General features: G+C 47.6%; 1 pseudogene; it reads left to right on the forward strand.

Annotated features, from left to right (window-relative positions):
- The window catches only part of LOC148220121 (uncharacterized), a 116,613-nt pseudogene extending 104,263 nt beyond the window's left edge, over nucleotides 1–12,350 (forward strand).
- The last annotated feature ends 1,465 nt before the right edge of the window (nucleotides 12,351–13,815 follow it).

The raw sequence follows: 13,815 nt of genomic DNA on the forward strand, positions 1-13,815 counted from the left end.
ATGGGATCCTCAAGAGTTAAATTTACTAGACAGTCGAAAAGCAAATCACTCCGGATGTGTGTATTTTGGGCAGACTAGTTGGAACATTAATGAATCTAAAAAACAAGTCTGGCTAACCCCTCATAAGTTTTACAATAGTAGTGAACATTGTGGATCATCCCCCTATGGGTGGTGTTCAGGTCATATTCACTTAGATATTTCTAAGCCCCTTTCCCTACCTCAAGGCCTATATTTAATCTGTGGAGATAGAGCCTGGCAAGGAATACCTCATCATGCTTATGGGGATCCTTGTTACCTTGGCAAGTTATCTTTAATGCTAAACTCTTATAATCATTTGATTGCCTGGAACATTTCCAAAAATCGAAGGAAAAAATGACAAGTCTCAGAATTAGATGATAAATGCGATGATGAAGTGGAACTATGGAGTAGAACCGCTCGATTTTTTTCAGCATTACTACCCCCAGAGGGAACAAGACAAGCGCTAACTGAGATCCAACACCTAGCATGCTGGACATCTAAACAGGCCAATGTCACTACACAAGTTCTGTCCCAAATGGCTCAAGATATGAGTAGTCTCCGACAAGCTATTCTTCAAAACAGAGCAGCTATTGATTACCTTTTGTTGGCCCAAAGTAAAGGCTGTGAAGATTTTGAAGGAATGTGTTGTTTTAACTTGTCTGATCATAGTGATTCAATCCATAAGCAGCTAGAATGGCTTCAAGATCACGCTAAGAAGATTACTGTCAATCACAACCCCCTTGATGACGGGTTAATGTCTTTTAGGATTTCTGCATGGGTAAAAGATATCCTTAAGATAGGAATTATTATTGTAGTAATTGTGTTATGTATGGGACCTTGCATCATCCAGAGTTTTTCCTTTCAAATTCGACGTATGGCCAATGCTGTTCTTGAAAAGAAAGGGGGAGATGTTGGCGGCCTAGTAGGAGCTCTGGCTCTGCAGCCTGTCTATAGAAAACTACCTTAGTTATGTTAAAGGCCTGTTCAAGGTTACCGTGTCCTTGGCGTGACTATAGGAGAAAAACAAAATCATAAATTTTAACATTGAGATAAGCAAGAACAAAGGAAAAGACATCTGGGGAAGCAAGATCCTGTTTAGTTGACATACCATGTCCACTTCAAAGAGTATCTTACGCAATAACTAGACTGTAGAAAGATAGATCTTAGATGAACCAATAGAATTACTATTAACATATATATGTGTCCTGGTTTAGGGCAAATTTCAGAGGAAACCTCTGAATGAGGTCCCTCGGGAAAAAGGAAAAGGAAAAAAAAAATTGGAGAGAAGTGGAAAAAAAAGAACTGTTTATTCAACAGGCAACACACTTCCCAGCGCAACAATGAACAATATCAAACAGCAAAATCTCTCACCGTTCCGAGGAGATGGCAGATTTAGAAGAGTTCTTTCCGTGGGCTGCCCAGCTCACTCAGTCTGCTCTCAGTCCCTCCTGTGCTGGGGAATGCTGCGGCCCAGGCCAGGCCCAGTGGGCCACAGGTGTGAGCTCCCGGTGCTCTTCTGGGTTTTCAGTCCAAAGCAGGTTCAAACAGTTCCAGGAAAACAGGAAAAAAAATAGAAAAAAAAAAAAAAAAACCAACAAAAAAACAATCCAGGGGGCTTCTCTGCCTCAGCTAGCCAAAAAACTAACCAAGAGCAAAGGAGAGCTCTCTCTCGCTGTCCACCGCAGACAACACAGTCTGAGAGCAGGAATGCGGGGGAGCCAGTGCAGTCTCTGATAACAAACTCTGCACTTCTTCTTCCCCCCTCTGCCCTTTCACTCCTGGAACCAGTCTTAAAGTTGAAGAATTTAATATTCAACACCAACAGAACAGACGATTTGGGGATATAGGCATCATACAGTCACCCCAAGACATTCCTCCCCATATCGTCAGCTTACTACCATATCTGATACACACACTAATTCTATAAACACATACATCATTATCATACACACATATATATATGCAAGGTACAACTATAGACAGACAATGACAGTGATATTCAATAGTAATATTTACATATGGTTGTCACCCAACAATTAGATCTCCCTGAGGTACACATCATGTTGTCCCATCCTTCTGAATTATCCACCATGTGCAACCTGGTCCTTGAGCAAAAACAATCCCATGAATGGGTTTGTCTGTATTTGAGGCAGAATTGATCCAAACTCTCTTCCCTAACAAACCCCTGGCATGCACCACTGGGACTTTATCTACTTTATGCAAGGACTCAGACTGGGCAGGGCCTGCTCGATTTGTGGAACCTCGGGTGTTAACTAACCAAGTGGCCTTTGCTAAATGCTGCTCCCAATTCTTAAAAGATCCCCCACCCAATGCTTTCAAAGTGTTTTTTAACAGTCCATTGTACCTCTCCACCTTCCCTGCAGCTGGTGCATGGTAGGGGATATGGTACACCCACTCAATACCATGTTCTTTGGCCCAGGTGTTGATAAGGTTATTCTTGAAATGAGTCCCATTGTCTGACTCAGTTCTCTCAGGGGTACCATGCCTCCACAAAACTTGTTTCTCAAGGCCCAAGATGGTGTTCCAAGCAGTGGCATGAGGCACAGGATAGGTCTCTAACCATCTAGTGGTGGCTTCCACCATGGTCAGTACATAGCGCTTACCTTGGCGTGTCTGGGGCAGTGTGATGTAGTCAATCTGCCAGGCCTCTCCATACTTAAATTTGGCCCATTGCCCCCCATACCAGAGGAGCTTCACCCGCTTGGCCTGCTTGATGGCAGCGCACGTCTCACAGTCATGGATAACTTGAGAAATACTGTCCATGGTTAGATCCACCCCTCGGTCTCGTGCCCACTTATAGGTAGCATCTCTACCCTGGTGGCCTGAGGCATCATGGGCCCATCGAGCCAGGAACAACTCTCCCTTGTGCTGCCAGTCTAGGTCTATCTTTGACACCTCTATCTGTGCAGCCTGATCTACCTGTTTGTTGTATTGATGCTCCTCATTAGCTCTACTTTTGGGGACATGGGCATCTACATGGCAGACTTTCACAGGTAGCCTTTCTACCCGAGTGGCAATGTCTTTCCACTCGTCAGCAGCCCAAATTGGTTTTCCCCTACGTTGCCAGTTAGCCTTTTTCCACCTTTCCAGCCAACCCCACAGAGCATTGGCTACCATCCCTGAATCAGTGTAAAGGTAGAGCTTTGGCCACTTCTCTCTTTCAGCAATGTCCAGGGCCAGCTGAACAGCTTTGAGTTTAGCAAGTTGACTTGATCCACCTTCTCCTTCGGTAGCTTGTGCGACCTGTCGTGTGGGGCTCCATACGGATGCTTTCCACTTCTGGTTCATCCCCACGATGCGGCAGGAACCATCAGTGAAAAGAGCATAGCATGTTTCATCTGCTGGCAGTTGGTTATACGGTGGGGCTTCTTCGGCCAGGGTCACTTGTTCCTGTTCCTCTTCGTCGGCAAGACCGAAGTTTTCACCTTCCGGCCAGTTGGTAATTATCTCCAAAATCCCAGGGCGATTCGGGTTTCCAATACAGGCGCGTTGTGTGATGAGGGCAATCCATTTACTCCATGTGGCGTCAGTGACATGGTGGGTAGGAGGAAACTTTGCTTTGAACATCCACCCCAGCACTGGCAGTCGGGGTGCCAGAAGGAGTTGTGTTTCTGTGCCAACCACCTCTGAGGCAGCTTGGACCCCTTCATAGGTGGCCAAGATCTCCTTCTCTGTTGGAGTGTAGTTGGCCTCGGACCCTCTGTAGCTTCGACTCCAGAATCCCAGTGGTTGGCCTTGCGTCTCACCAGGCACCTTCGGCCACAGGCTCCAGGACAGACCATGGTTCCCAGCTGCAGAGTAGAGAACGTTCTTCACCTCTGGTCCCGTCCTGACTGGGCCAAGGGCTACTGCATGAGCGATCTCCTGCTTGATCTGGGCAAAGGCTTGCTGCTGCTCAGGGCCCCAGTGGAAATCGTTCTTCTTGCGGGTAACGAGGTAAAGGGGGCTCACAATCTGGCTGTACTCAGGAATGTGCATTCTCCAAAAACCTATGGCACCTAGGAAAGCTTGTGTTTCCTTCTTGCTGGTTGGTGAAGACATTGCAGTGATCTTATTGATGATCTCAGTGGGAATCTGGCGCCATCCATCTTGCCACTTCACTCCCAGGAACTGGATCTCTCGGGCAGGTCCTTTGACTTTGCTTTTCTTGATGGCAAAACCAGCTTTCAGGAGAATCTGGATGATTTTCTTTCCTTTCTCAAATACTTCTGCTGCTGTGTTCCCCCACACGATGATATCATCCATGTACTGCAGATGTTCTGGAGCATCACCCTTTTCTAATGCAGCCTGGATCAGCCCATGGCAAATGGTGGGGCTGTGCTTCCACCCCTGGGGCAGTCGGTTCCACGTGTATTGCACACGCCTCCAGGTGAAAGCAAACTGAGGCCTGCACTCTGCTGCCAGAGGAATGGAGAAAAATGCATTGGCGATGTCAATGGTGGCGTACCACTTTGCTGCCTTGGACTCCAGCTCGTACTGGAGTTCCAGCATGTCTGGCACAGCAGCGCTCAGCGGTGGATTCACCTCATTTAATGCACGATAGTCTATGGTCAATCTCTATTCTCCTTCAGATTTACGCACAGGCCAGATGGGGCTGTTGAAGGGTGAGTGGGTTTTGCTGACCACCCCTTGGCTCTCCAGCTCACGGATCATTTTGTGGATGGGGACCACAGCATCTCGATTCGTCCGGTACTTCCGGCGGTGCACTGTTGAGGTGGCAATTGGCACTTGTTGCTCCTTCACCTTCAGGAGTCCTACTGCAGATGGGTTTTCTGATAGTCCTGGCAAGGTGTTCAATCGTTTAATGCCCTCTGCCTCTACAGCAGCTATTCCAAAAGCCCACCTGAGTCCCTTTGGATCTTTAAAATACCCATTTTGGAGGAAGTCTATGCCCAAAATGCGTGGGGCCCCTGGGCCAGTCACAACAGGGTGTTTCTTCCATTCATTTTAAGTCAAGCTCACCTCTGCTTCCACCAAAGTAAAATCCTGTGATCCCCCTGTTATACCAGCAATAGAAACAGATTCTGTCCCCACATGTCTGGATGGGATTAGTGTGCACTGCGAACCAGTCAACCAAGGCCTTATATTTTTGTGGTTCAGATGTGCCAGGCCAACGAATCCACACAGTCCAAAAAACACGGTTTTCCCTAGCCTCTACCTGGCTAGAGGCAGGGCCCTTCTAAGCCTGGTTATTCTTCTTTCCTTGAGCATATGTCTTGGAGGTTCCTTCAAGGGGATCGGACATATCATCATCATCATCATCGTACTTGGCAGTTTGGCTACGGGCAACTGGAGCTGCTTCCCTTTTAGTGGAACTCCCTCTCTGCATCTCGCTGTCCTGCAATTCAAGCACCCGTTTTACCAGAGCAGTAGTAGATTTTCCATCCCACTTCTTCATGTTTTCTCCAGAATCACTCAGGAAAGACCACAATTCAGCTCGTGAGAAGGGTCTTCTCTCCCCATCTGGGGAGCGTTTATGTTTGGGGCCAGAACCTTTGATCCGTATAGCCGAGATTTGGAGAATGTCCTCTTTAATCTCCTCCCTGAGTCTCTTATGATTCTCCTCCATCCTATCTTCTAATTTCTGCAGACGTGTTTCCACAGCTGCAATTCTGGCATGTGTTGGGCCATGCACAGCATCTGCATATGCTCAGAGCTTCTTCGCCATATCAAGCACGGTCTCCTCCCTGTCATCCCCCTTCATTATTGCTAAAGCAGAAGAGTATTCTTGTGGCCCAAGTCGTACAATTTTTTGCCACATCACAGGTGTACATGGTACCAAGTCTGGATTCCTAGTTGTTAGGTCATCTGAAAAGACAATCTCTGCCACTGCCATTTCTCCCAAGCATTGAATCCCTTGTTCTATGGTCTCCATATAGAGATCGTCTGCACACAGGTATCTTTGTGCCACACTTTCCAGGACCCGTGCCCAGAGACTCTGAGGATTAGCCCCCCTCATCATTCCTTGGTCAATAGCTGGATCATGTGACACAGATCCCAAATGCCTGGCTTCAGTGCCATCCAGAATTGTAGCCTCGCCTGCAGCATCCCAGAGACGGACCAGCCAACTAATTATAGATTCATCAGGTCGTCGGGTGTAATCCTTTCTCAGGCCACGAAGGTCTTTCAGAGATAGGGACTCAATATTGGCTTCTGATCCTGTGCCAGTTGTCCTGACTTCTGATTTTGTATCAGAAGCCTGCCTTGAGGGTCCTTCCCCCTCATCATCATTGTCCACTGGCCGATCAGTTTTGCTGGTGTGTTTTCTTCCTGCAGCAACTGCCAGTGGCTTAGGTTTACTATCTGGTTTAGCTACAACCGGAGTGACTGGGGTATTGGCTGGTTTATCTCCATGCCCCCCTGCCTCTCTCTGCTGCCCTACAGTATCTAGCAGTGTGCGATAAGCATATGCTAGGGCCCAGCTTATTGCAATGATCCTTTTCTCATTAGAATCATCATGACACTTCTCTTCCAGGTATTTCCCCACCTCGTCTGGGTTCTGAATTTGTTCATGTGAAAATTCCCAGGCTGGGGGATCAGAAAATTTCTTCAGGGTTCTGCCCATTCTCTCCCATTCCCCACACCACTCAGAATTTTCCACACCTGGGCGTACTCCTGGGTCAGGGGTCCCATCAGCTCCTCTGGTACACCTCAGCCCTCACTCTAGAGAGGCTGCAGACTATGTAGAGAAAGCTTACTAGATTAAATACCAGGACTGCAGTTTCCTTGACATTCAGGGGAAACTGAACATCCTCAAAAATTGACTTAACAGATTCAAGGGAGAAAAAAGAAAGCAAAGGCTGAAAAGCCTCATCCCCTGCTCCTCCTCTAACAAACTGGGTGCAATTACTAATGAACCCCCAAAACATGCTATTAGAACTGGGATGCAGGGTAGGACAAAGAAACCATAAACCATAGATACCTAGAACAAACTCCAGTAGCTTTATGAACTTTCTATAAATCATTATCACTGAGCCCAGCACAATAGCTATTCTAATTCGTGCTCCTCTACTGAAAAAACTGCACGTTAGGGACACTACTGGAGCTATCTCTGGATAAGAAAATAAGCCTAGAGACCAGAAAGGTATTAAAACCTCAAAAAAGCCTAGGGACCCGAGACCCATAAAGGCCTCTACCCCGACAGACACAGCAGACATTATGACTTCAAACAACATGGTTACTGGCTGCTTTACCCCAATACAGAGTAAATATAATCAAAATGCAATCAGAACAGGTTTTTTTTTCCACTTTCTCGAGCCCCGCGTTTGGGCGACAAAAGTATTTGTCCTGGTTTAGGGCAAATTTGGGAGGAAACCTCTGAATGAGGTCCCTCGGGAAAAAGGAAAAGGAAAAAAAATTGGAGAGAAATGGAAAAAAAGAACTGTTTATTCAACAGGCAACACACTTCCCAGTGCAACAATGAACAATATCAAACAGCAAAACCTCTCACGGTTCCGAGGAGATGGCAGATTTAGAAGAGTTCTTTCCGTGGGCTGCCCAGCTCACTCAGTCTGCTCTCAGTCCCTCCTGTGCTGGGGAATGCTGCGGCCCAGGCCAGGCCCAGTGGGCCACAGGTGTGAGCTCCCGGTGCTCTTCTGGGTTTTCAGTCCAAAGCAGGTTCAAACAGTTCCAGGAAAACAGGAAAAAAAATAGAAAAAAAAAAAAAAAAACCAACAAAAAAACAATCCAGGGGGCTTCTCTGCCTCAGCTAGCCAAAAAACTAACCAAGAGCAAAGGAGAGCTCTCTCTCGCTGTCCACCGCAGACAACACAGTCTGAGAGCAGGAATGCGGGGGAGCCAGTGCAGTCTCTGATAACAAACTCTGCACTTCTTCTTCCCCCCTCTGCCCTTTCACTCCTGGAACCAGTCTTAAAGTTGAAGAATTTAATATTCAACACCAACAGAACAGACGATTTGGGGATATAGGCATCATACAGTCACCCCAAGACAATACGTCTTTTGTACTCTTTGTAACAAACTCTAAGTAACCACTGAAAACGTATAAAAATCATCTCTTTGTTAAAAATAAAGACTCTGCTCTTTGCATTCATATTGAGTGTGTGTTATTGATTCCTGTTCTCCAGCATGAAGACCCCAGCAAACACTGCTTACATAAGAGGTCAAATTACTGTCTTCCATGTTAGTTCTGCACTGTGCTCAGCGGAGCCTTTCTGGTTTATTGGCCTTTGACTTGGACATAAAGCTGAATCTTGATTCAAGAAAAATCAATATTCACACTTGTTTTCATTTACACGGGCATTGGCTTGGTCTCCTAAACAAAGAGAATGATGGGGAATTTATGTAGGTGTTCAGATAGGTAACATTCTCTTTCCGCAACCTGGCATTGTATTTTCACTTGGTCTGTTGCCTCTGGCTTTGTTTTAACGGCTCAAATTGTTAGGAAGAGTATCAAACCTCCAGCTCTAACCACAGTCCCACTGCGAGGTGTGTGAAGGTATGTGCATCTGCCCCTCAGGTCCATACTGATCTTCTAATGTGCCTCTGATCGAGCAGGTAGGAAAGACTGTTGCATTTCCTAGATGCATTGTAAATGGTACATTCCGTGACCCCTGCTATGCCCTGTAGCTTGGTCCCTCTCCCCTTCTGGCGATACAGGGCTGGCTGGGATCCAATTTCTCCCAGACCCTCTTTTCAGATCCTAGAAAAGATCTGTGCCCCCTGACCTCTGTCTCTTTTACTCTTGCTCCCTCTTTTCCTTGCTACCCAGGAGAAATAAACCCTGTAACTTCATCAGGGAAAAGAGCCTCTTTTGTTATCTAATTTACATCCATGAGGCAAGGGCTCCGGGAGCCATCACCCTAACACCTGAGCTAGAACAGAGGAAGGGCGAAGAACCCCATTTTAGGGCCGAGAAAAAGCCTCAGTTGGCTCCCAACTTGAATCGTCCCTACAGAGCACACCACGTTCTGCTGTGACTCCTATTTTCTAGATTCAAGAAGCCTTGGAGCTGATAAACTAGCTTAAATTCCTTTAACCTGCATTTTGTGCAGTTCGATGACGATTAAGCACGAACCGGGAGCCTGTCAGAAGCCCAGGCAGGTCGGTTCTGGACGTAGACCCACTACAGTTACTCAGACGCCTCTGCCTGCAAGAAAAAAAAAGGTGACTGGAAGCCTCCTTTTGCGGCGGGTGGGTTCCTGGATCTCCGCGTGGGGGTCTCACTGGTGGCATTTGTCTGGCACGGGCACAGCTCTCGAGGAGAGAGACGGCGGGGGCGTGTGTGAGGTGTGCGCGCAACTCAGTGTGCCCGAGGCCACGTTGTGTGATGCGCGAACTGGGGGGGCTGGATGCAGTCACACAGGCGCAGCGACAGGCAGGCAGATTTGATCGGTTTCAAAGCGGTGTCACGAAGGGTTTTTTTGCGGTTTTTTGCTGTTTTTGCGGGTTTTTGCGGCGGGGTCGGTCCCTACAGCGCTGCGGGCGCCATGTGGGTTTTACGGACAGAAACGGCAAAATTAACATCGGCTCCGCATCCAGTAAAGCCTGAAAACCGTAGTGTACCTGGCACGTTTTAACAACTAACTCTCTTCCTGTGTTTTTAACTGTAGTGGGGTAGATATAGTGGCAAATTGCTAAACATCATGGGCTTACAGCAATCTGCCTTACAAAAGAGTATAAGAAACCAACTAAGGGAAATATTAAGTTCAGGAAATGTTTTAATATCTAAGAAAAAATTAGCCCGTTTTGCCAGCTGGTTGTCTGTTGAAAAATCTGACCTTGAATTGCAAAATATGAATTCGATTTCATTTTGGGATGAAATAGGGGATTTATTTACTTTAAAAGTGGAAAATGGAGATAAAAGAGCTTCTGTATTCCTCCTGATTTTCTTACAAATTCGGAAACTTAATTCAGACAGAAAACAGCAGGGAGCAGCAGCAAAACGGTTCAGACTCACCTTCCCTTATCCCAAAACCCTATAACCCGGACCTGGAGGGGACCCATGGGTCTCCCTGGGGGGTGCAGGGCTCCCAGCACTGCTGTGGCTGCTCTGAGTCCCTGGGTCCTCCCCGGTATCCCGGTTCTGACAATTTTTCGAAAATTGCCCTCACTCCTTCTGTGTTCCCTGCCCCTCTGGGCAACGGCCACTTGGCTACGCCTGAAGGTGTCGGGGTCCCAGATAGCTCTGGCCATGCGATACAGCTCGTAGGGGGGGGGTCCCATATGGTGGCAGCCGGGTGTCTCCTCCTTCATCCCACAACCCCCTTCACCCTCTGGTCCCTGCCCCTAAGCCTGTCCCCTCCCATAACCCATCCCCGCCCTCGGCTCCACTGTCCCCTCCCCCCTCCAAGACCCAGCCCTGCACGGCACGTAGCGACCCCGCCCACAGGTGTTGCAACCCTGGATCCCACCACCCCTCCCCTGCTCCGGTTTCACATTCCTTCCCTCCAAGCTGCTGCGGGGTGGGGGAGGGCAGTGGACCCCCTGATGAGTTCAGTACCGGTGGGGGTGGGGGTGGGGAGGGGTCAGCTCACAGCCCCTGCGGAACGGATGGTGTCCCTGTGGTGGGGGGGGAGTGGGCAGCCCCCCGGTCCGGGTGGGGGGGGATGCCCAGCCCTGAAAGTCAACACCAGTGAAAAGAGTATATAGCATCAGTTGCTCCTGTAGTTTATCTTGGTAAGAGGAATGGTAGAAGAAGTTATCAACCTTTGACCTATCAAGATAAAAAAGGAAATTTGTAAAGTACAGAGAGAATTTGGTAGAAATAGTGACATCTTTAAAGGCATGATGAGAGCCACCTTTAACTCAAACGAACTGGTTCCATATGATATCAAAGAGCTTTTCCGATGTCTGTTAACTCCTTCAGAATATGATCTATGGGAAAGCCTGTGGAAAAGATCTTTGAAAGTGCTTTTACTAGAGCTTTTGAAAAGCTCCGATGATGCAAAAGATGCTGAAAATAATGACATAACATATGAAGACCTATGTGGGGAAAAGGATTGGCATTGCCCCGAAAGCCAAACCAGAGTACTATCCAAGTCTGTCCTGGATAAAATAAGCAATGTTGCAGAAAAGGCTTATAATCAATTACCAACAGTAGATACTAAAGGCAGTTATGTTAACATTAAACAGTTTGCTTCTGAGAATTTCTTACAGTTTGTGGACCGCCTTCGTGCGCAAGTGGAAAGACAGGTGTCTGATCCAGTGGTACAAGCTGAATTAATTAAAGAGATGGCTCAGAGGAATGCTAACGATACCTGCCGTAGGGTTATTCTTGGCCTTCCCCTGGAGCCAGCACCTAGCTTAGCATAGATGATAGAAGCCTACATCAGGAAAGCAGAACTGCTCAGTGGACACGAGAGAAATCCAGGACTGGCACACCCAAAGACCATGGCAGCTGTAACACCAGAAGCCAAGAAGCAACCAATGTCACCAGAGCAACTGCAGCACATCATCTGCTTCCAGTGCAAGCAGCCAGGACACTTCGCCAGAGACTGTCCACACAACCAGAAACAGAAGAAGACCAACAAACAAAAATCTAGCTTTACAGTGTGTACCCGCCATTACCACAATAGCGCGCTCGGTTATAAATACTGCGGGCTCCACACTCGCAAAAGACTCTCTCTTAATAAACAAAAAGGGGGAGGATGGGATAGAGGGTGTGGGGATGCATGGCAATGAAAATATTAAATGTTCAATTAACAAGGTTTGGAAGCCACTAGGCCGTTTTAGGCTTGTGACTATCAAAGGTTTTCATTTCAGGTCACCTGATTGGACAGTCATTACAGTGGACTTACCTAACAGTACACAGGACGTGATGTTAAACCACATGAAACTGGACAGTGAGTGCTTTGTTGTCGGGAACACAGCACACACACCCCCAGAGATTGAGGTAGCTCCCATGACCATCAAGGGAAGCATAACTGGCCTCATTCTCCTGGCACGATGTTCTCTACCACCATATTACCTGGTGGAGGGACAAATCCTTGCCCAGGCCATTCCTGTTCCAGCAGAGTTCCCAGTAGATGGAAAATCACCTGAAGTCTACTGGGCAGAAGTGGTGGGTGAGGACAAACCTTCTCTGGCATGCAACCTAACCCGTGGATGAGATCACCTCCATGTGGAGGGGGTACTGGACACAGATGCTCATGTGACTATCATACCTGAAAGGATGTGGCCGTCACATTGGAAACTTCAGCCTGTGGCAGGCAGAACCCAGGGTGTAGGTGGAGTCAAATTGGCAAAAATATCAAAAAGCATCGTACAAATTGAGGGGCCAGATGGAAAATTGTCTAGCATCCGTCCATTTGTTACAGACTATTAATGCCCTCTATGTGGAAGAGACACCATGACCCAGTGGGGGGTGAAATTAATTAGTCCTAAAACTTCTCAGGATTTTCAGAAGCGGCCAATGTGGGGCCCTCTACCCAAAAGTTGAAATGGCTAGATGATACCCCAAAGTGGGTAGCACAGTGGCCGATGAGTAAGGAGAAGCTCAGGGCGCTTGAGGAGCTTGTGGAGGAGCAATTGGCTAAAGGCCACATAGAGGAGACCACAAGTGAGTGGAATTTCCCAGTTTTTGTGATACAGAAACCCGGGAAGGACAAGTGGAGGCTGCTCCACGACCTCTGGGAAATAAACAAAGTGATTGAGGACATGGGGTCTCTCCAACCTGGAATGCCTTCTCCAACAATGCTTCCTAAAGATTGGCAATTGGCTGTTCTAGACATCAAGGACTGTTTCTTCCACATTCCCCTACACCCAGAGGATGCCCCACGGTTCGCCTTCTCGGTTCCTACCATCAATCGAGAAAGCCCCAATGAAGCCCTACTACTGGAAAGTTTTGCCCCAGGGATTAAAATGTAGTCCCTCCATCTGCCAGTGGCATGTGGCCTCATTGCTGTCCCAGGTGCGTGCCCAGAGAGGGGAGGCCATCATCCTTCATTGCATGGATGATGTGCTTGTGTGTGCCCCCGATAATTCTCTACTCCAAGACACACTTGACCTAGTGGTTAAAGTTTTAACCTCTGCTGGATTTGAATTGCAGGAGGACAAAGTCCAAAGGATGCCACCTTGGAAGTACCTGGGCCTGGAAATTACTGCACCGACCATTGTTCCGCAGAAATTGGAAATTAATTGTAATCCAAAAACCTTAGCAGATCTCCATTCCCTGTGTGGGTCATTGAATTGGGTTAGGCCCTGGCTAGGCCTCACTAATGAGGACCTAGAACCTCTCTTCAATTTATTGAATGGGGAGAGAGAGCTGCTTTCTCCCAGGGAACTGACCCCAGAGGCAAAGACTGCAATCTAAAAGGTACAAAAGACCTTAGGCGAGAGGCAAGCTCACCGTTACCAGCTGCCCTTCAAATTCATTGTCTTAGGAAAACTGCCACACTTACACAGGTTAATATTCCAATGGATCAAGGAGCAGAGAGAGTCACTCTTAATCATAGAGTGGGTCTTCCCCTCCCACCAAAGATCCATAACTACCACTAAGCCACAAGAGTTAATAGCTCAGCTGATTCGGAAAGCAAGGATGAGACTGTATGAACTAGCTGTTTTTGACTTCACATGTGTTCACCTCCCTGTTAAACTGTCTGAAAAGGGAAGGAACTCTCCTGAAAGATTGGCTAAAGAGATGTTTGAGCACTTGCTCCAGAGAAATGCCCGTCTCCAATTAGCCCTGGACAGCTATAGAGGACAAATATCAGTCCATGCCCCGTCTCACAAGCTGTTTAATGAGGAATTCCACCTCATTCCTCGTGAGGAGTCGGAGACCACTCAAAGCTCTCACAGTGTTCACGGATGCATCCGGGG

Source organism: Sturnus vulgaris, chromosome W, assembly GCF_052056855.1.
Source record: "Sturnus vulgaris isolate bStuVul1 chromosome W, bStuVul1.hap1, whole genome shotgun sequence".
NCBI classification, from domain to species: Eukaryota; Metazoa; Chordata; class Aves; order Passeriformes; family Sturnidae; genus Sturnus; species Sturnus vulgaris.